The 23,940-nt window shown below is 39.0% G+C and overlaps 1 pseudogene; it reads right to left on the minus strand.

The window, feature by feature from the left end:
- Nucleotides 1-11,548: 11,548 nt before the first annotated feature.
- LOC136330544 (T-cell surface glycoprotein CD1e, membrane-associated-like) lies at nt 11,549-22,307 on the minus strand (annotated as a pseudogene).
- Nucleotides 22,308-23,940: the final 1,633 nt, after the last annotated feature.

The following is a 23,940-nucleotide window of genomic DNA, read 5'->3' on the forward strand; positions in this document are numbered from 1 at the left end:
TCCCATTTTTTTATTGGATTGTTTGTTTGTTTGTTGTTGAGTTTTATGAGTTCTTTGTATATTTTGGATATTAGGCCCTTATCTGAGCAGTTGTTTGAAAATATCAGTTCCCATTTAGTTGGCTGTCTGTTTATTTTGGTATCGGTTTCTCTTGCTGAGCAAAAACTACTTAGTCTGATGTAGTCCCATTCATTAATTTTTGCCTTCACTTCTCTTGCCCTTGGAGTCAAATTCATAAAATGCTCTTTAAAACCCAGGTCCATGAGTTTAGTACTTATGTCTTCTATGTACTTTTTTTTTTTAAATAAATTTTTATTAATGGTAATGGGATGACATTAATAAATCAGGGTACATATAATAAACATGTCATTAAATTATGTTGCATACCCCTCACCCAATGTCAGATTGTCCTCCGCCACCCTCTATCTAGTTCTCTGTGCCCCTCCCCCTCCCCCTAACTCTCTCCCTCCCTCCATCCCATGTCCTCCCTCCTCCCACCCCTGGTAACCACCACACTCTTGTCCATGTCTCTTAGTCTTGTTTTTATGTTCCACCAATGTATGGAATCATGTAGTTCTTGTTTTTTTCTGATTTACTTATTTCACTCCGTATAATGTTATCAAGATCCCACCATTTTGCTGTAATGATCTGATGTCATCATTTATTATGGCTGAGTAGTATTCCATAGTGTATATGTGCCACATCTTCTTTATCCAGTCTTCTATTGAAGGGCTTTTTGGTTGTTTCCATGTCTTGGCCACTGTGAACAGTGCTGCAATGAACATGGGGCTACATGTGTCTTTACGTATCAATGTTTCTGAGGTTTTGGGGTATATACCCAGTAGAGGGATTGCTGGGTCATAAGGTAGTTCTATTTGCACTTTTTTGAGGAACCACCATACTTTCCTCCATAATGGTTGTACTACTTTACAGTCCCACCAACAGTGAATGAGGGTTCCCTTTTCGCCACAGCCTCTCCAACATTTGCTATTACCCGTCTTGTTGATAATAGCTAATCTAACAGGGGTGAGGTGGTTACTCATTGTAGTTTTGATTTGCATTTCTCTAATAACTAATGAAGCTGAGCATCTTTTCATATATCTGTTGGCCATTTGTATCTCTTCCTGGGAGAAGTGTCTGTTCATGTCCTCTTCCCATTTTTTTATTGGATTGTTTGTTTGTTTGTTGTTGAGTTTTATGAGTTCTTTGTAAATTTTGGATATTAGGCCCTTATCTGAGCTGTTGTTTGAAAATATCATTTCCCATTTAGTTGGCTGTCTGTTTATTTTGATATCAGTTTCTCTTGCTGAACAAAAACTTTTTATTCTGATGTAGTCCCATTCATTTATCTTTGCCTTCACTTCTCTTGCCATTGAAGTCAAGTTCATAAAATGTTCTTTAAAACCCAGGTCCATGAGTTTAGTACCTATGTCTTCTTCTATGTACTTTATTGTTTCAGGTCTTATATTTAGGTCTTTGATCCATTTTGAATTAATTTTAGTACACGGGGACAGGCTGTAGTCGAGTTTCATTCTTTTGCATGTGGCTTTCCAGTTTTCCCAACACCATTTGTTGAAGAGGCTTTCTTTTCTCCATTGTGTGTTGTTGGCCCCTTTATCAAAGATTATTTGACCATATATATGTGGTTTTATTTCTGGGCTTTCTATTCTGTTCCATTGGTCTGAGTGTCTATTTTTCTGCCAATACCATGCTGTTTTGATTATCGTGGCCCTATAATATAGTTTAAAGTCAGGTATTGTAATGCACCCAGCTTCATTCTTTTTCCTTAGGATTGTTTTGGCTATTCGGGGTTTTTTATAGTTCCATATAAATCTGATGATTTTTTGTTCCATTTCTTTAAAAAATCTCATAGGAATTTTGATGGGAATTTCATTAAATTTGTATATTGCTTTGGGTAATATGGCCATTTTGATTATATTTATTCTTCCTATCCAAGAACAAGGAATATTTTTCAATCTCATTGTATCTTTTTCTATTTCCCTTAAAAATGCTTTGTAATTTTCATTATATAGGTCCTTTACATTCTTTGTTATGTTTATTCCTAGGTATTTTATTTTTTTTGTTGCAATCGTGAAGGATATTATTTTTTTGAGTTCGTTCTCTAATATTTCATTGTTGGCATATAGAAAGGCTATGGACTTTTGTATGTTAATTTTGTATCCTGCGACCTTACTGTATTGGTTTATTGTTTCTAATAATCTTTTTGTGGAGTCCTTCGGGTTTTCGATGTATAGGATCATATCATCAGCAAAAAGTGATACCTTTACTTCTTCTTTTCCAATATGGATGCCTTTTATTTCTTTGTCTTGTCTGATTGCTCTGGCCAGAACTTCTAGCACCACGTTAAATAAGAGTGGAGAGAGTGGACAACCCTGTCTTGTTCCTGATTTAAGGTAGAAAGTCCTCAGTTTTATGCCGTTTAATATGATGTTGGCTGATGGTTTATCATATGTGGCCTTTATCATGTTGAGATATTTTCCTTCTATACCCATTTTGTTGAGAGTCTTAAACATAAAATTGTGTTGTATTTTATCAAAAGCCTTTTCTGCATCTATTGATAAGATCATGTGGTTTTTGTTCTTTGTTTTGTTGATATGGTGTATTACGTTAACCGTTTTGCATATGTTGAACCATCCTTGGGATTCTGGGATGAATCCCATTTGATCATGATGTATTATTTTTTTAACATGTTGTTGTATTCGGTTTGCCAGTATTTTGTTTAGTATTTTAGCATCTGTATTCATTAGAGATATTGGTCTGTAGTTTTCTTTCTTTGTGCCATCCTTGCCAGGTTTTGGTATGAGGGTTATGTTGGCCTCATAAAATGAGTTTGGAAGTATTGCTTCTTCTTCAATTTTTTGGAAGACTTTGAGTAGAATAGGAACTGAGTCTTCTATGAATGTTTGATAGAATTCACTAGTATAACCGTCTGGGCCTGGACTTTTATTTTTGGGGAGGTTTTTAATAGTTGTTTCTATTTCCTCCCTGCTGATTGGTCTGTTTAGGCTTTCTGCTTTTTCATGACTCAGTCTAGGAAGGTTGTATTGTTCTAGGAATTTATCCATTTCTTCTAGATTGTTGTATTTGGTGGCATATAATTTTTCATAGTATTCTACAATAATTCTTTGTATATCTATGATGTCTGTGGTGATCTCTCCTCTTTCATTTTGGATTTTGTTTATTTGAGTCCTGTGTCTTTTTTCCTTGGTGAGTCTTGCCAAGGGTTTGTCAGTTTTGTTGATCTTTTCAAAGAACCAGCTCCTTGTTTTATTGATTTTTTCTATAGTTTTTCTGTTCTCTATTTCATTTATTTCTGCTCTGATTTTTATTATCTCCTTTCTTCGGCTGGTTTTGGGTTGTCTTTGTTCTTCTTTTTCTAGTTCCTTAAGGTGTGAAGTTAAGTGGTTTACTTGGGCTATCTCTTGTTTTTTCATATAGGCCTGAAGTGATATGAACTTTCCTCTTATTACTGCTTTTGCTGCATCCCAGAGATTCTGATATGTCGTATTTTCATTTTCATTTGTCTGTATATATCTTTTGATCTCTGCGCTTATTTCTTCTTTGACCCATTCATTTTTTAGAAGTATGTTGTTTAGTTTCCACATTTTTGTGGGATTTTCCCCCTCTTTTTTACAGTTGAATTCTAGTTTCAAGGCTTTATGATCAGAAAATATGCTTGGTACAATTTCAATTTTTCTAAATTTGCTGATATTGTCTTTGTGGCCCAACATATGGTCAATTCTTGAGAATGTTCCATGTACACTAGAGAAAAATGTATACTCTGTCGCTTTGGGATGAAGTGTCCTGTAGATGTCTATCATATCCAGGTGTTCTAGTATTTCGTTTAAGGCCACTATATCTTTATTGATTCTCTGTTTGGATGACCGATCTAGAGCCGTCAGCGGTGTATTGAGGTCTCCAAGTATGATTGTATTTTTGTTAGTTTTTGTTGTTGTTTTTTTGTTTGTTTGATTGTTTTTATTCTTTTTTTTCCTTTTTTTCTTTATTCATTTTTAAAGAGGAGAGAGAGAAGGCGGGAGGAGCTGGAAGCATCAACTCCCATATGTGCCTTGACCAGGCAAGCCCAGGGTTTTGAACCGGCGACCTCAGCATTTCCAGGTCGATGCGTTATCCACTGCACCACCACAGGTCAGGCAGTTTTTGTTTTAAGGTCAATAAGTAGCTGTCTTATATATTTTGGTGCTCCTTGGTTTGGTGCATATATATTAAGGATTGTTATGTCTTCTTGATTCAACTTCCCCTTAATCATTATGAAATGACCATTTCTGTCTCTGAGTACTTTTTCTGTCTTGTAGTCAGAATTATTAGATATGAGTATTGCTACACCTGCTTTTTTGGGGGGTGTTGTTTGCTTGGAGTATTGTTTTCCAGCCTTTCACTTTGAATTTGTTTTTATCCTTGTTGCTTAGATGTGTTTCTTGTAGGCAGCATATAGTTGGATTTTCTTTTTTAATCCATTCTGCTACTCTGTGTCTTTTTATTGGTAAGTTTAATCCATTTACATTTAGTGTAATTATTGACACTTGTGGGTTCCCTACTGCCATTTTATAAATTGCTTTCTGTTAGTTTTGTATCTAGTTTGATTCTTCTCTTTTGTTTTTCTATCATTTGTTTTTGTTTGTTTGTGTTCCATACTTCTTTCCTCTGTTGCTACCTTTTTTAAGTCAAGTGTTTTTGTGGTGGTTTTTTCAAGGGTGGTTACCATTAAGTAATGAAAAGGGTACCTACCATATTCATTGTAGTACCCTATCTTATGAGTATTTCTGCACTTCATCGTCCTTTGCTACTGTTAATCTCCATCCTCTCCCCCTTTTTTTCCTCTGTTGTCACATTTTAAATTTGGTTTTATTGTGTTCTTGGTGGAGCTGTTACTTGTGGTGTTGTTTTCTTTTGTTCTTTGAATCTGGTTGGAAAACCCCCTTTAGTATTTCCTGGAGTGGGGGCTTTCTGCTGATAAATTCTCTCATCTTTTCTGTATTTGTGAATGTTTTTATATCTCCTTCATACTTGAAGGATAGCTTTGATGGGTATAGTATTCTTGGCTGAAAGTTCCTCTCTTTCAGGGCTTTAAATATTGGGGTCCACTCTCTTCTAGCTTGTAGAGTTTCTGCTGAGAAATCTGATGATAATCTAATAGGCCTTCCTTTATATGTTGTACTCTTCTTTTCCCTGGCTGCCTTGAGTATTTTTTCTTTGTCATTGGTTTGTTTCATCTTTATTATGATGTGCCTTGGAGTGGGTTTGTTGGGGTTAAGAAAACTTGGTGTTCTGTTTGCTTCTTGAATTTGAGGCTTTAGTTCCTTCCACAGGATTGGGAAGTTCTCGTCTATTATTTGTTTGAGTATATTCTCCATTCCATTTTCTTTCTCTTCTCCCTCTGATATACCTATTATTCTTATGTTATTCTTTCTGATGGAGTCAGACAATTCCTGTAGGGCTTTCTCATTTTTTATTATTTTTGAGTCTCTTTCTTCTTCTCTCTGTTGTGCCTCAAGTTGTTTGTCTTCTATTTCACTAATCCTATCTTCAATCTGGGCTGTTCTGTTAGCTAAGCTTGTTACCTCGTTTTTCAGCTCATGAATTGAGTTTTTCATTTCTGTTTGATTTGTTTTTATAGTTTCAATTTCCTTGGTAATATATTCTTTGTGTTCATTGAGTTGTTTTCTGATCTCCCTAAATTGCCTTTCTGTGTTTTCTTGTATATCTCTGAGTATTTTTAAGATTTCTATTTTAAATTCTCTGTCATTTAGCTCCATGGCTTCCAATATGTTAAGTCTTTTCTCCATAGATTTTTCCACATCTATTTGTGTTACCTCTCTTTCTTTTGTATCCATAATATTCGATTTCCTCTTTCTTATTGGCATCTGAGGGTGGTCTTTTTGATAGCACACAGGCGCACTCCCTCCACGGCTTGAATGAACGTTCCTGCGGTAGTTATCTTCCTCCACACCCTCGTCTCTCAGATTCAAGTGATAACAGTCCTTTTCCTTTCAGTTTGTGTGGAACTCTGGAATGCTCCGAGGATAAATTTTTCTGTTTCTAGTTGATAAATTTGTTGTGATTTTGGGAAGATCTGTCGGACGCGCTGCTCACGGCGCCATTTCCTCTTCTTCTATGTACTTTATTGTTTCAGGTCTTATGTTTAGATCTTTGATCCATTTTGAGTTAATTTTAGTACAGGGGGACAAACTGTAGTCCAGTTTCATTCTTTTGCATGTGGCTTTCTAGTTTTCCCAGCACCATTTATTGAAGAGGGTTTCTTTTCTCCATTGTGTGTTGTTGGCCCCTTTATCAAAAATTATTTGACTATATATATGTGGTTTTATTTCTGGGCTTTCTATTGTGTTCCATTGGTCTGAGTGTCTATTTTTCTGCCAATACCATGCTGTTTTGATTGTCGTGGCCCTATAATATAGTTTGAAGTCAGGTATTGTAATGCCCCCAGCTCAATGTCCTTTGTAATGATTACTATCTCTTTATTTAAGTTCTCATTGTGATCATACATTCTTATTTTAAATCCCTGAGCATCCTAATAACCATTATTTTAAACTCTGTGTCTGGTAGTTTCTTTACTTCCATTTCATTTAGATTGTTTTCTGGGGAATTCTTCTGTTAATTTATTTAGGTCATATTTCATTATCTGCCTATTTTTTTCTGTGTAGTAGGTATTGCTGTTTGACTTTCATATTTGTTGTGGTGTCTTTATGAGGAAGATGGGCTCTGTGGTACTGACCTCCAAGATGCCTGAGTTACTTAAGTGCTCTAGTAATGTTTCTTGACAGTTATATTTATTTTCCTGTTGTATGTGAGTCTTGAATGCAATTGGCCCTTTCATGTGTAGGGTAATTCCTTCAGGTTGCCTGGCTCTAAGTGTCAGCCTTGATCACATGTTTTAGATGTTATGCAGTGTCTGCCCTGTTGAGTATATTTATTTCTTGCTATGTCTTATGCCTTCTGTACTCCTCCATTGAGTGTGCTGCTTCGGTAGGTAGCTGAGTCTAGCATTTGTGTGGTTGGTTACCCATCATTGTTTGTGTTGGTTCTGGTCCTCTTGCAGAGGTATGGGTTGGCATTAGCCATTTTTTGCAACCCACTCTAGGCCACCTGTATGGATCTGGCACTCTGTTCACCGTTTGTGGCTGCATTTTCTGTGCCTTTGTATTGTGGGTGGTGTCAATTTGTGTATATGGATCAGCTTCCTTATGCTTAGAGCTGACAGCAGCATCTTACAAAAGCCCAAACTCCGTTTCCTCCACTTTTCAGCCATTCTACAACCTCTTATAGCTGCCTAGTCTTCCCCCAGAGTCTCTGTTGAAAGCCTGTAGTGTGGGTTCATACTGACATCACACTATGAACCCCTTCACAGGTTGTAAGCATAGTAGGTTAGGGCAGCTGTGGTCAAGATGACAACATTACAGGATCCCCCTATTTCAGGGGCTTCTTGGTCAGGAGTTCAGTTAGGGAAAGTGGCTCTTTTCTGCCATAGTTTAATCCATTAGACACTGGTGAATGCTCCAATTTCATTTCTCCCCAGTGAGGTTAGCAGCAGCTTAAGATTGGGTGGAGCCAACATTCTCCTCTACAGAAGTTCTTGCAGCTGGGGAGTCCTAGTCTCAGTGAGAAAGACCAAGAGTCCTCCACTGGGGCTGACTGTGCCCTTCTAGATAGAAGCTAAGCCCCTCACTTCATTCAACAATGGGTTCCCAAGAAACCACATCTTGAATATTTGTGCTCCAAGCTTCTCTCCCTTCCCCTGTGGAATGTGGCCTAGTGTGGCAAGATATCTGGGGCCCAGACTGACTGACTCTGAAGCACTGTCCTGTTCAATGTGTGTGCAGTTTGAACATAAAATGGAGCTTGCTTTGGCGAGGCCTTGTGTCCAACATGCCCTCCCTTAAGACACACCACCAGCTAGGTTCATTAGATTCTGAACTAATGCTTTCTGTAGCTGGCATCAGGATGTGCCTGCCCTGGGCCTCACTGGAGGAAACCTGGTGCAAACCAATGAAGGACATTGCCTGTGACTGCCATGACTCAGTCACTTGTTGGACTCAGTCACTGAAATAAAACCTCTGGTAAAACCCAGAACCTTTGACAATTCAGGGATTAGAAAGGGTGGTGGGTGTAGCTCCTATTCTACAGCCCCTGGTGTCAGTCTGTCCTGACTTATTTCACAGACCTTTGTAGGTTGTGCACAGAAGGAGTGTGATGGGTGTGGTCTCTGAGACCCAGAGATATGGTCTGCCTGCAGTTTGGAAAGTTTCTACTTTATTCTCTTGTGAGGCAGAAGCACCAATCACATTCTTGTGAGAACATGGGGAAAGCTCTGGCCTGAATGCCAGAGAACTGAGTCCCTGAGGAGCCCCTGCTTCCTGGCTTACTTCTCAGAATGGCACAGTCTTCTTATTGCGGGCAGGGAAGATTTCCAAGGGTGGAACAGTTGCTTTCCCCCAGGCTGATGTCACAAGGAGGAGACTGTTCCTTCCCAAAAATGATGACAATAGCACTGGAGAATGATTCAGTATAAGGGTGTTGGCCATCTTCCAGAGTCTCTCCCTGGGTCCCCAACTTCATATTCTCCTCACACAACTCCAGTTCTCTCAGTTCTTCCTCTTCTGGAGCCCCAGGCATGTGGCTGTAAATGAGGTTTTCTGCACTGGCCCTTTAAGATAGAGTCTGTGTATCTGAGAGCTCTGTCTCTTTTTTGCAGACAGGATCCTTTGTTTTTTCACTGCCACATGCTGTGTTGTCACCTATTCTAAGCTATGGGGCTCCGGACCTGGAGCTTAGGACCTTCCCCTCTCAGGGCAAACCTCCCAACCGTGACAGTACCTTTGAACCCTCGACTGCTGCTCACTTCTAGAAGCAGGTAGCCCTTTCCGTATCTCTACCATTCCTACCAGTCTTCGTGTGGCTTCTTTTGTGATCCTTGGTTATAGACTCCTCTTTGTTTAGTCCAAAGTTTATTTTTTAAGAGGAATGTTCTTACATTTAGTTGTAACTCCCATTTGGTCCTGGAAGGTAGCAGTTGGAATGTATTCCCACTCCTGGCATCATGGTATCTTCGTTATTAATTTTTTATTAAATATACTGGGATTACATTAGTTAAAGAATTAAGTAGGGGCCTTGGCCTGTTGGCTCAGTGATAGAGCATTGGCCTGGCATGCATGAGTCCTGGGTTCAATTCCCAGCCAGGGCACACAAGAGAAGCACCCATCTGCTTCTACACCCCTCCCCCTCTCCTTCCTCTCTGTCTCTCTATTCCCCTCCCCTAGCAAGGCTCCATTGGAGCAAAGTTTGCCCGAGTACTGAGGATGGCTCCATGCCCTTTGCCTCAGGTGCTAGAATGGCTCTAGTCACAACAGAGCGACACCCCAGATGGGCAGAACATCGCCCCCTGGTGGGCATGCCGGGTGGATCCCCATCGGGTGCATGTGGGAGTCTGTCTGACTGCCTCCCCGTTTCCAACTTCAGAAAAATAAAAAAATAAAAATTAAAAAAAGAATTAAATAGGTTTTAAGTGTACAATTCTATAATGCAACATCTGAATATTGTATTGTGTGTTCACCACTGCAAGGGAAATCTTTTATCATCATTTATCCCTGTTAGGTTTGGGTCCAGAGTTGTTTACCAATAGCTCAACTAGCCAGGCTGAACTTTAGGTGACACAGAGCCAAGGCAGTTCCCATGACCTTCCAGGCGTCCCCAAACTATAACCTGTGGGCCGCATGCAGCCCCCTAAGGTCATTTATCCGGGCCCCCACTGCACTTCCGGAAGGGACACCTCTTTCATTGGTGGTCAATGAGAGGGGCAATGTATGTGGTGGCCCTCCAGCAGTCTGAGGGACAGTGAACTGGCCCCCTGTGTAAAAAGTTTGGGGACTCCTCTAAGCAATACTTACTCATATTTTACCTCCTCCCGAATCTGAGACATCCTGAGTGTTCATCATTCCCCATTATTTACTTGAACATTCTTTACTTAGTCAGCACCACTTACCTCCCTCATTGTACAAAATGCCACAGAGAACAGAAGATTTCCCCCTGCAGCGAGAAATACACCCAAACTCCACTCTATTTAGGATGAGGTTTTTCATCCTCTCGCTATTGATGCCACTAAGGCAGTGGTTCTCAAAGTGTGTGCCAGTGTGCACTAGTGTACCCTAGAAGATTTCCAGGTGCACCTTATGGTATTCCAGAGAAATATGTGCCTGTTGGGGACCAAAAAACCAACAGGGTTTTTGGAGTTTAGATTTTTGGGGGACAGAAGTGTGGGGAATTGGCTGTAAGCTAAGAGTCTGCCCAACCTCCCACCTTACTTGCCCGATTAGGTTGCAAAAAGTTGTTAAACTGTGGAGTTGGATTTTTTACACAACCCCCATATTTCCTGGAAAGACTGGAGTCAAGTTTCTTCTATCCTTTGTTTGGTGTAAAGTTCAGACGATATGTATGGTGGGTGTTTTCTGCACTCAATACAATTAAGAGTAAAAAGAGAGGAATTCTTCAATGTATTGATGAGTTAATGACAGTTTGCCTTTCAAATATATGCCCAAACATTGAAGAAATCTCTGGGACACATCAGGCTTATGTTTCTCGTAAACATAAGAATGAAAAAACTCAACACATTTACACCAGGACCTGACAAATTTACTAAATCTTACTAAGAATGTATCTATATATATAAAAAGATAACGTTTATTTTATTTTTTTATTTTTTAACCCCTCTTCTTTACAAATACTAAAAAGCATAACTCAAAAAATTAACATAAAAATGTTTTTTAATGTCAGAATATATTTAATTTTGTATTACTTATTTTGTTTAATTACCATAAAAGCATACTTGGACTTTATATATATATTTTTAAATATTTGACTTAATTATTATAACATATTTCTCAGAAATTTGTATATAGTTTGCCTACAATTATTTGTAGTATTTTAAATGTTCCCCAACTTCAAAAAGTTTGAGAACCACTGCATGAGGTTCTCAGCACATCTGTCCACAAATGCATAAATAAACTTCTTATAAAATTCAGCAGGACTGTGCATCCCTACTTTGTCAACCTACATTCACCCCATTACCCTTTTCTACTTCCTTTAACCCTCCTTCTCCCTCTATCCTCTGGTAATCACCATACTGTTTTCTGTATCTATGTGGTTTTCTCTGATTATTTCTTATCCTTTTTACCTAGACCCCCAAAACCCTTTCCTCTGACAACTAGACAACTATTAGTCTGTTCTCTGTATCCATAAGTCTGTTGCTATTTTGTTTGTTTATTTTATTGACTAGATTCCAGATGTAAGTAAGATCATCTGGTACTTGCTTTGAGGTTCTAATTGAGCCATCCATGGAATCTTTCAAGGAACATTCAGAAACAGACATCTAAATTAGACATTGAGGGAGCCATAAACAGGTGGCAAAAGCAGAAAAGAATTTGCCACATGATGGGGAAGAGAGGTCAAGTTCCCAAATAAGTCAGAATCTCTGTCAGAAAAAAACAATTTTAGAAAAGGCATGCTTTATTTATTAGTATGAACTAGGTTCTAGAGAAGCAGACCAGAATTTTATGTATAAGATAAAACTAATAACATTACAGTTGGTTTAAGCTCATTTTCCATTTCTTCAACAATTTATTTTTTGATCCAAGATCTCTGTGCCAGGCAGAGGTGGTTTCCTGAACCTCTGGGTTCCTGGGTGTTGCCCTCCATGGGAGCGGCAGGGCTGGGTGCATGGGGAGAGCTGACATTCTGATTTGAGCTGTGGGAGAAGAAGAGGATTTTGATCTAAAAAATGGAAAAATCAGAGAAAAAAAGAACAGTAGGGGAAATAATAAGTGAATAAGCAGTTAAAGAAATAAAACAAGAAAAGTCTCACCTGTGCTATTTAATTCATGAACCCACCACAACCACTGTAACCTGTGTAACTGCTACAGCCAAACATATCAATATTAGGGAGATGGGGTATCCATCTGACTGGGGACAAAATAATGTCATTCTATGAAATACACTCTATCCTACCTCAGTTAATGCTTCTCATTTCACAGGGTTGGGACCTGGGACCTTCCAAGGGTTTCCTTCCATATTTTCTAGAGCCCTTATTTCAATTCTTCCTGAATGTATGTGTCTGATCTCATCCTCTTCTCTTTTTTTTTTTACCAAATTATTAGCTCATTCTTTAATGTTTCTTTAGCGCCTCTAATCCTCTCCCTCTCTTTCCTGAAATTAAATTGCTATGAATCTTAATGCTTCCTTATGATGTGTATTCTCCCGCTTTTTTCCTCCTGTGAATAGCAGTCCTATTCATTCTCCAGTTGCTCAATCATTAGCCCAGAACTATGGGAAGACAATTATTTCCCAGTGGAGTCCTTGTCCTATCTCACTCCAGTGAATGATTATATCACGGCCTCCCAGGCTGCTGTGTTTCACTCGGCAGCACAGGCCAGAAGCTTGTCCAGTTGCCACATCCAGGGTTACTCGAAGATACCACATCCCGTCAGCATTGGGCAGGACTTCACCTCATTGAGTGCCCCGCTGCTCCTGTTGACCCCGCATCCACATCACCCACACAGGTTTCAGATGAAAGCCAGAGACATGGCACATCAGCAGCAGATGGCCAGACCAGGACTAGAGACTTTGGTCACCCAAGTTGTAGCTTCACTGGAAAAAGATGACAAGAAATAGAGTTTAGGAGAGCATCCCAATTCCAGTTTCATGGCTTGGGTACATTAGCTGTTTTAGTATTCACTTTTTCTCTTGTTGTGGAAACAGTCCAAAATTCACACTCAACTTCTAGCTTCTTATTCTATGCTTCAAAGGGAGGATAAGAGTAATACACTGAAATATAAGGGTTAAGCACTGAAGCTATGAGGGGACAAAAGATTGGATTCACCTTGCTGTTCCAGGTCTGACTTTCCTCCTTGCAGGAGGCCTGACAGAAACTGAGGGCAGGTGTCACTGAGAAGGCCCTGCACAACATCTTTTTTTTTTCTTTTTCTTTTTTATAATTTTATTTTTTTTAATGGGGCGACATCAATAAATCAGGATACATATATTCAAAGATAACAAGTCCAGGTTATCTTGTTGTTTAATTATGTTGTATACCCATCACCCAAAGTCAGATTGTCCGCCGTCACCTTCTATCTAGTTTTCTTTGTGCCCCTCCCCCTCCCTCTTTCCCTTTTCCCCCTCCCCCCGTAACCACCACACTCTTATCAATGTCTCTTAGCCTCGCTTTTATATTCCACATACGTATGGAATAATACAGTTCCTGGTTTTTTCTGATTTACTTATTTCACTTCGTATAATGTTATCAAGATCCCACCATTTTGCTGTAAATGATCCGATGTCATCATTTCTTTTGGCTGAGTAGTATTTCATAGTGTATATATGTCACATCTTCTTTATCCAGTCATCTATTGATGGGCTTTTTGGTTGTTTCCATGTCTTGGCCACTGTGAACAATGCTGCAGTGAACATGGGGCTGCATGTGTCTTTACATAGCAATGTTTCTGAGTTTTGGGGGTATATACCCAGTAAAGGTATTGCTGGGTCATAAGGTAGTTCTATTTTCAGTTTTTTGAGGAACCACCATACTTTCTTCCATAATGGTTATACTACGTTACATTCTCACCAACAGTGTATGAGGGTTCCTTTTTCTCCACAGCCTCTCCAACATTTGCTATTACCTGTCTTGTTAATAATAGCTAATGTAACAGCTGTGAGGAGGTATCTCATTGCAGTTTTGATTTACATTTCTCTAGTAACTAAAGAAAATGAGCATCTTTTCATATATCGGTAGGCCATTTGTATTTCTTCCTGTCCTCTTCCCATTTTTTATTGGATTGTTTGTTTGTTTGTTGTTGAGTTTTATGAGTTCTTTGTATATTTTAGATATTAGGCTCTTATCTGAGCAGTTGTTTGAAAATATCATTTCCCATTTAGTCGGCTGTCTGTTTATTTTGTTGTCAGTTTCTCTTGCTGAGCAAAAACTTCTTAGTCTGATGTAGTCCCATTCATTAATTTTTGCCTTCACTTCTCTTGCCTTTGGTGTCAAATTCATAAAATGCTCTTTAAAACTCAGGTCCAGGAGTTGAGTACCCATGTCTTCTTCTATGTACTTAATTGTTTCAGGTCTTATGTTTAGATCTTTGATCCATTTTGAGTTAATTTTTGTACAGGGGGACAAACTGTAGTCCAGTTTCATTCTTTTGCATGTGGCTTTCCAGTTTTCCCAGCACCATTTATTGAAGAGGCTTTCTTTTCTCCATTGTGTGTTCTTGGCCCCATTATCAAAAATTATTTGACTATATATATGTGGTTTTATTTCTGGACTTTCTATTCTGTTCCATTGGTCTGAGTGTCTATTTTTCTGCCAATACCATGCTGTTTTGATTGTCGTGGCCCTATAATAGAGTTTGAAGTCAGGTAATGTAATGCCCCCAGCTTCATTCTTTTTCTTTAGGATTGCTTTGACTATTGGAGGTTTTTTATAGTTCCATATAAATCTGATGACTTTTTGCTCTATTTCTTTAAAAAAAGTCATTGGAAGTTTGATGGGAATTGCATTAAATTTGTATATTGCTTTGGGTAATATAGCCATTTTGATTATATTTATTCTTCCTAACCAAGAACAAGGTATATTCTTCCATCTTATTATATCTTTTTTGATTTCCCTTAACAATGGTTTATAGTTTTCATTATATAAGTCCTTTACATTCTTTGTTATGGTTATTCCTAAGTATTTTATTTTTTTTGTTGCAATTGTGAAGGGGATTATTCTTTTGAGTTTGTTCTCAAGTGTTTCATTGTTGGCATATAGAAAGGCTATTGACTTCTGTATGTTAATTTTGTATCCTGCGACCTTACTGTATTGGCTTATTGTTTCTAGTAGTCTTTTTGTGGATTCTTTGGGGGTTTCGATGTATAGGATCATATCATCAGCAAAAAGTGATACCTTTACTTCTTCTTTTCTGATATGGATGTCTTTTATTTCTTTGTCTTGTGTGATTGCTCTGGTTAGAACCTCTAGTACCACATTAAATAAGAGTGGAGAGAGTGGACAACCCTGTCTTGTTCCTGATTTAAGGGGGAAAGCCTTCAGTTTAGTGCCATTTAATATGATGTTAGCTGATGGTTTATCATATATGGCCTTTATCATGTTGAGATATTTCCTTCTATACCCATTTTGTTGAGAGTCTTAAACATAAAATTGTGTTGTATTTTATCGAAAGCCTTTTCTGCATCTATTGATATGATCATGTGGTTTTTTTCTTTGTTTTGTTGATATGGTGTATTACGTTAACCGTTTTACATATGTTGAACCATCCTTGAGATTCTGGGATGAATCCTACTTGATCATGATGTATTATTTTTTTAATATGTTGTTGTATTCGGTTTGCCAGTATTTTGTTTAGTATTTTAGCATCTGTATTCATTAGAGATATTGGTCTGTAGTTTTCTTTTTTTGTGCTGTCCTTGCCTGGTTTTGGTATGAGGGTTATGTTGGCCTCATAAAATGTATTTGGAAGTATTGCTTCTTCTTCAAATTTTTGGAAGACTTTGAGTAGAATAGGAACCAAGTCTTCTTTGAATGTTTGATAAAATTTGCTGGTATAGTCGTCAGGGCCTGGACTTTTATTTTTGGGGACGTTTTAATGTTTTTTTCTATTTATTCTCTACTAATAGGTCTGTTTAGGCTTTCTGCTTCTTCTTGACTCAGTCTAGGAAGGTTGTATTGTTCTAGAAATTTATCCATTTCTTCTAGGTTGTTGAATTTAGTAGCATAAAGTTTTTCATAGTATTCTACAATAATTTTTTGTATATCTACGGTGTCCGTGGTGATTGCTCCTCTTTCATTTTGGATTTTGTTTATATGAGTTCTTTCTCTTTTTTCCTTGGTAAGTCATGCCAAGGGTTTGTCAATTTTGTTGATCTTTTCAAAGAACCAGCTCCTTTTTCTATTAATTTTTTCTATAGTTTTTCTGTTCTCTAATTCATTTATTTCTGCTCTGATTTTTATTATCTCCTTTCTTCGGCTGGTTTTGGGTTGTCTTTGTTCTTCTTTTTCTAGTTCCTTAAGGTGTGAAGTTAAGTGGTACACTTGGGTTCTCTCTTGTTTGTTCATATATGCCTGAAGTGATATGAACTTCCCTCTTATCACTGCTTTTGCTGCATCCCATAGATTCTGATATGTGGTATTGTCATTTTCATTAGTCTGTATATATCTTTTGATCTCTGCACTTATTTCTTCTTTGACCCATTCATTTTTTAAAAGTATGTTGTTTAGTTTCCACATTTTTCTGGGATTTTTTTCCTCCTTTTTGCAGTTGAATTCTAGTTTCAAGGCTTTATGATCAGAAAATATGCTTGGTACAACTTCGATTTTTCTGAATTTGCTAATGTTGTTTTTGTGGCCCAACATATGGTCAATTCTTGAGAATTATCCATGTACACTGGAGAAAAATGTGTACTCTGTCTCACTATTGGATGAAATGTCCTGTAGATGTCTATCATATCCAGGTGCTCTAGTGTTTTGTTTAAGGCCAATATGTCTTTGTTGATTCTCTGTTTGGATGACGGATCTAGAGCCGTCAGCGGTGTATTGAGGTCTCCAAGTATGGTTGTATTTTTGTCAGTTTTTTTTTTAAGGTCAATAAGTAGCTGTCTTATATATTTTGGTGCTCCTTGGTTTGGTGCATATATATTAAGAATTGTTATGTCTTCTTGATTCAGTGTCCCCTTAATCATTATGAAATGGCCATTTTTGTCTCTGAGTACGTTTGCTGTCTTGTAGTCAGCATTATCAGATATGAGTATTGCTACGCTTGCTTTTTTTTGGATGTTATTTGCTTGGAGTATTGTATTCCAGCCTTTCACTTTGAATTTTTTTTATCCTTGTTACTTAGATGAGTTTCCTGTAGGCAGCATACAGTTGGATTTTCTTTTTTAATCCATTCTGCTACTCTTTGCCTTTTTATTGGTGAGTTTAACCCGTTTACATTTAGTGTAAGTATTGAGACTTGTGAGTTCCCTATTGCCATTTTATATCTTGCTTTCTGTTAGTTTTGTGTCTTGTTTGATCCTTCTCTTTCGTTTTTCTAACTTTTGTTTTTATTTGGTTGTATTCCATACATCTTTCCTCTGTTGCTATCTATTTTATTTCGTGTGCTTCTGTGGTGGTTTTTTCAATAGTGGTTACCTTTATGTAATGAAAAGGGTTCTACCCTGTTCATTGTAGTGAACTATTTTGTGAGTACTTTTGCACTCCATCATCCTTTGCTACTGTTAATCTCCATCTCCCCCCCCCTTCTTTTTGTTGTTGTCACAGTTTAAATTTGGTTTTATTGTGTTCTTCTTGGAGCTTTTACTTGTGGCTCTGTTTTTCTTATGTTCTTTGTATCTGATTGGAGAATGACCTTTAGTAATTCCTGGAGTGCGGGTTTTTTGATAATAAATTCCCTCATCTTTTCTGTATCTGTGAATGTTTTTATTTCTCCTTCATATTTGAAGGATAGCTTTGATGGGTATAGTATTTGTGGCTGAAAGTTCCTCTCTTTCAGGACTTTAAATATTGGGGTCCGCTCTCTTCTAGCTTGTAGAGTTTTTGCTGAGAAAGCTGATGATAATCTAATGGGCCTTCCTTTATATGTTGTATTCTTCTTTCCCCTGGCTGCCTTGAGAATTTTTTCTTTGCTGTTGGTTTGTGCCAATTTCATTATGATATGCCTTGGAGTAGGTTTGTTGGGGTTAAGAAAACTCAGAGTTCTATTTGCTTCTTGAACTTGAGGCTTTAGTTCTTTCCACAGGCTTGGGAAGTTCTCATCTATTATTTGTTTGAGTATGTTCTCCATTCCATTTTGTCTCTCTTCTCCCTCTGATATACCTATTATTCTTATGTTATTCTTTTTGATGGAGTCAGATAATTCTTGTAGGGCTATCTCATTTTTTTAAATTTTTGAGTCTCTTTCTTCTTCTCTCTGTTGTGCCTCAAGTTGCTTGTTTTCTATTTCACTAATCCTCTCTTCTATCTGACCTGTTCTATTAGCTAAGCTTGTTACTTCGTTTTTCAGCTCGTGAATTGAGTTTTTCATCTCTGTTTGATTTGTTTTTATAGTTTCAATTTCCTTGGACATATATTCTTTGTGTTCATTGAGTTGTTTTCTGAGCTCCCTAAATTGCCTTTCTGTGTTTTCTTGTATATCTCGGAGGATTTTTAGGATTTCTATCTTGAATTCTCTGTCATTTAGCTCCAAGGTTTTCAATATATAAAATTTTTTCTCCATAGATTTTTCCTCATCTAGCTGTGTTACATCTCTTTCTTTTGTATCCATGATATTCGATTTTCTCTTCCTTAGTGGCATCTGAGTATGGTTTTGTTGATAGTATTAATGAGATTTAATAAAGAATAAAAAGTTAAAAAAATAAAAAATCGAAAAGAGTTGTTTTTAAAAACAATTAATAATGAAATAAAGAAAAGTAAAATGAAATAAAAATTTTCAAAAAAGGAAATTACTCCTCCCCTCCGTTTTTCCTCTCCTCTCCTCTCCCCTCTTTCTTGAGAAAATCTTGTGGTGAACTGTGAATTATAACAAACAATGCCTGTAATGGAGGGCCTGAATTGGGGAAAAGTAATAAAGGGGCAAAAAAAAAAAAAAAAAAAAAAAAAAGAAGAAAGAAAGAAAGAAATAAAAAGGGGGTATGGATCCACAAAAAGCTAATAAGAAATAATTTTGGGTCAAGAATAAAATGATTTGCTTTTAGGTGTCAGTTGACTAAAAGTTATGATGAGAGGAATAAGAAGGAAACAGAAAAATGGGGGGACAAATTAAAAAATTACTATTGTATTTAGTGGAACAAGAACTAGATAAAATGGAGAGCCAGGGATGGGAGCACTGCTAGTGAGTTAAAAAGGTGAAGTAAAAACCCCCCAAAATGCCACAAACAAGTTTGAGTCCCAGATAAGATAATTTGTTTGTTATTGAGGTTTGAATGAGAGGAGATGTAAAGGAGAAAGGAAGAAACTAATATAGAGGGAGAAAAGAAAGAGAGAGAGAGAAAAAAAGAGGGAACCACTAAAAGAAGAAAAGAAAAAAAAGAGAAGAGAGAGAGAGTTAAGGGTTTTGGAGTGCAACCCTCATAGAGAGAAAGGAAGAGGAAAGAAAAGATCATGGGAGATGTAACACTTATGGGTAGTGTAGTTCAAGGAGAAGAGAGAGTAAGACTGTCAGAGAGTTAATTGGCCAAATTGGAAGAGGAAAAAAAATATCAAGAATGAAGATAAGAGAAACAAATGAACAAATATAATAAAATGGGATAGGTTATAAAGTCTGCTGATTATTCTTGATTTTAAGAGGTTATCTTCTTGCTTTTTCTTTTCTCTCCCTCTTCCTGGTCAGTGACTCTGTACCCCAGGTTCTGCCCCTTTGGCACGCTCAGGTAGAGGTTTGCAGTTGATAAGTCTCTATGGCGATGTCATGTATTGTGCTTTAGTCTCGTTGGCAGTCGAGGCTCATTAGCATTTATAGGCTCCAACAGTGAGAGAGTCCGTGTTCCTGGAGCCTTTCTCCTAGTCTTTCCTTCCTCAATTATTAGCCTGATAATCCAGCTATGGGGTTGCTGCTGCCTCTGCCTAGATAGTAAGAGGCTCAAAGAGCTGGGAACTCCCCACTTTATTTCCACTCAGCACAGGGCTCTGGGTAAGGCTCAGTCAGTCAGAGCTGATAGCATAATCAGGCGGGCTTTCCGCCCACTCAAAGACCTCTGGCTCTGCCACTCTGTCCGGTAACACAGGTGGGCGCCCAATCCTGGGGCACTTGTAGGAAACTCTCGCTCACTATCTGTGCGCGCAGACCAGGATATCCGGCCAGCAGTCTCATGCTCTGAGTGAAACCCCCAGCCGCAATGTTGGAATTGGCTCTCGCTCCGTCCCCGTGCGCGGCTTTTGCAAGGCGCTGGGGCGGCCCGAGATTCCGCTTTGGCCCACACAAAGGCCCCTGACTGTGCCCCTCTGTGCGACAACATGGCTGCGCACTGCCGAGGCACTCGGAGGAATCTCTCGCTATCTGCGTGCGTAGACCAGGATATCAGACCGGCCGCGTTTCCCTCTGATTGAAACCCCCACCAGCACGGAAAAGTTCCACCATTGGAATTAGTTCTCTCTCCTTCCTGTTCGCGGCTTTCCCAAGGTGCTGGGGCTGCCCAGAGATTCTGCTTTCAGCCCACACAAAGGCCTTTGACTCTGCCTCTCTGTGAGGTAACACGGGCACCCACTTCCGAGGCTTTGGAAGCAATCTCTTGCCCACTATCTGCGCGTGCCGACCAGGAGATCGGGTAAAATGGCTGCCCCGCTTGTCTTTATTTGTCTGGGTTTGGTGTGTTAGCTTGTATTGCCCGGGTTGCCACAGGAACAGTTTTTCCTCGACTGGATCTACGTGCCACAACCTGGTTCGGCCGTTTGTGCCGCGGCCTGGATCTATTCACCCCCTTTGCCCGCCTTAGTTTCTATATTCACAGATCCCAGAGAAAGCCGCCCTGTTTAGGTTAGTGAGGAAGGCGGAGCATTTCTTACTCCCTAATTCCTTCAGGGTTTGGTTATATATTTAGCCAATTTTTCGCTTGACCATACCTTTGGGTGTATTGCGAAACATCTGGAGGCTCCAAGGATAGGTTTTTCTGTTTCTGGTTGAAGATCTTGTTGAGTTTTGGGGGAGATTTATCAGTATCGCTTCCTACCCCACCATTACTCTGACGTCATCTCCTACAACATCTTTAATAACAGGGTAGTGATTAAGCATCTTACAGACATTCTGAGCTTGACTCCCTGTCCTGGAGACAGCTTCCAGGAATTTCCTTGGAAACTAAGGAAATCTGATCCTAGATATGCTGCATTTAAATAACTCTCTGTGCTTTTCCAAAAAGCATTCCACAGCCACTGGATACCTGGATCTCAAAGGGATCTGAAGGTGGACAAGAAGGGATAATTAATATGAATCATATTCTGGGAGTAAAGTCAACTATTTAGAAAATTAAAAAATTCAAGAGAAGAAACATTTCCTGTTGCATGACATGGAAGACTAAAGTTTGGTGAAAAAGGTGAAGAGAATCTGTGGGAAGAATATATTAAAATAATAAAGAACGTTAAAATAATTAATCTGAAGAGGTCCGATGGAAAACTGTTAGAAAGATAGCAGACCAGCAAGAAGACCTTACTTGGGAGTTGTTAGGTCCTTGTTGGGTCATGTAAACACTCAGGCCATGGAGAAGGAAGAGCAGATCTTGGTTGTGAAAGGCTGAGTCTAAGGCCAAGGATGAGGGAAAGAAATCAAAAGGCAACAAATATCTAAGAAGCCAGAACATGAGGGTATATTCCAGAGTGTGCAGGGATATGTACATGTAGGTCCTTCTTTGTATTTGGGGTGAGGGTATATTGTGAATAGTGGTAAAAGATGAAGCTAAATAAACAAATAAATAAAAAAGAGTGAGCCAGGGAGACAGGACACAAGGTCAGGAAACTGAAAAAAGGTCAGAGCTCAAACATTATCATCTCTGGTGGGAGCTTTCAGGCAAATATCAACTTGGGAAAGCAAATTCACAATCAAATTGAAATTGACTAGAAAATGCCTGCACTTCCTGTGGGAAGTTGTGCATGTACAACTGCAATACCACCTGGATGTTCTTCAGCTCCTCCTTGCCGAAATTACCCTGGGACCAGGGCCACAGCTATTGGATGATGCTCGAAGCACTGTCCCAGTGATGAGTCTGCAGCTCCCCCAGCCAGCCTGAGCCCTCTGTGTGCTGCCAGCTCTGGTTGGCAAAGGAGAAAATCTGAAGCATTTGAAAAGAGGGGGGCTCTTCTGTTGCTGGATGATGAAGTGCTAAAACTGGGAATGCTGAAAACAGAGAAGTGATAATTAAAATGGTTTCAAAGGAGGGGAGAAGGGGGACCTGTGTAGGAAAAGAAAATTTGGAATATTGTAATTACAAAGTGAGCATTTAGTCCCATGACACCTTTCTCTACATTCTGTTTCTTAGCCCTAAAATCAGAAATACAAACTTAGACAGGGTCAAGGATGATGCCTGGCAGTAGCCTGGCATGAAAATTCCAAGGACGCCCCATCAAGCATTACGCCCTGTTTCAGATCCTCTCTAGTAGTTTCTTCTACCCTGCGTTGCCCAGCCACAGGGAACTTTCCACCTGCTTTCTTTATACATGCTGTGCTTGGCCCATGGCAGAGAATTTTCTTGAAGAGCAGGGGCAGAAGCAGCAGCATTGGAGCTGTGGTAGGTAAGGATACCGCAGCAGGACGAGTGCCCACAGATTCAGATATCAGCTTCCCCTCCAAACCCTTTTGACTCTTTTGTCATTTACTTTGTCACACAAACAAATCAACCTCTCCCTCTGCTCACTTCCCTGTCAGAGAAACCTGACTGCCTCCCTCAGCCACAAGCCTCACAGGGTCTCTCATTTCCCCTCCCTGTCTTCCACTATCTGATTCCTAAATTTTCTTTGCTCTTGTCTGTTTCCTAACCTCCTCCTTTGCATCAATATGTATAAAAGGAGCACTGACTATTAAAATTGCCTGTAGATGGTGGTTTGACTGGAAAATGTACTACTTCTTGGCCTTAGAAACTCAAGCCCAGACTTGGATTCTCAATTCCTCTTCAATAGAAGAAGTAATAGAAGGTCCTCAGTAGTGCCCTGTGGGCTTTGCATCAGTGTCCCCACTCCTGATCTCTCTGTGATCTTCTCCTCTGATCAGCTTTCCAGCCTCATTTCTCCCTCTTCTCCATCTTCTCTGTATTTCTCTACTTATCCATTATTTTTTCTCAGGAGTTTACTGTCACTCTTCTCACTGCTTTACCTGTTCTCCCTGTCCCCTCAGACCACCCTCTGTCTTTATATCCTTCTCTTCACAAAATCACTCTCAGAAGACAAATAGCACTTTGAATGTTGCTGTGTAACCCACAGTGAAAAAAAAAAAAACAGAGTAGCAATACAGATTTTCAGATAATCTAAGAAAAATACCTTTGGTTCAGTTTCTCCAGTCAGATCGACTCGCACTGTTAAAGATCTGTGAATATGCTTGAGTTGGAATTGGTGAAGGAATAATGTGATGGATGTTCATTCATGTTGTATGAGTGGGTCTATAGCAGGTGCGCAGGGTCTTGGGCTCCCACTGTACCTTAAATGAGTTGAGTGTGTCTCCAGGTCCCCTCATTATGAACAGCAGTTTTCTCTTCACAGTTTATATACTGGGAACACTGGTGTCCCCTTGGTATGTCTAATTAGAGAAGAGTTTTATTGGAGGCAGGAAAGTGATTCCAGCAACTGAATTGTTCACAGGGGAATTAAATACTATTTTGAACTTTTACAGGGAGTCCTTGGGTTTTGATGGTCTCAACATACAATGTTTCAAAATAACACTCTCATAAAAACTTCAAAAAATGGAGTCATGAGTGTTTTGTTTACATTGTTAGCATCATACTTACAGACTATGTTGGCAAACAAATTTGGTTGCTTGAAGTGGAAGAATACGCAGTAACTCAGTGTATGAGTGAGGGACTTGGCATCCTCCAGTACGCTTATCTATGCCAGTGTGGACTGTTCAAAGTGCAAGTTTTCTGTTTGTATTAGTCTAGGGTGTGTTTTGAGTTTCACTAAAATTTAGATGGTGTCACTGTTGTAGGAATGGAACTGTGTCATCGTAACCCGAGGACCCTTGTACTTTTGTTTTTTCATTGATGTTTGCTGTGGCAGCCTGCAGGCAGTTTATACACTACCCTTTTGGTTTTCATAGACACATTCAACTGACATTTAGTCAGAGACCACCTGGGGCCAAAAGATATGTCAGACAGTAAGATTTCAGAGTGAAGTCCTTCAGAGAAAACAAAACAAAACAGAAA

Source organism: Saccopteryx bilineata, chromosome 3 (assembly GCF_036850765.1).
Source record: "Saccopteryx bilineata isolate mSacBil1 chromosome 3, mSacBil1_pri_phased_curated, whole genome shotgun sequence".
Classification (NCBI taxonomy): domain Eukaryota; kingdom Metazoa; phylum Chordata; class Mammalia; order Chiroptera; family Emballonuridae; genus Saccopteryx; species Saccopteryx bilineata.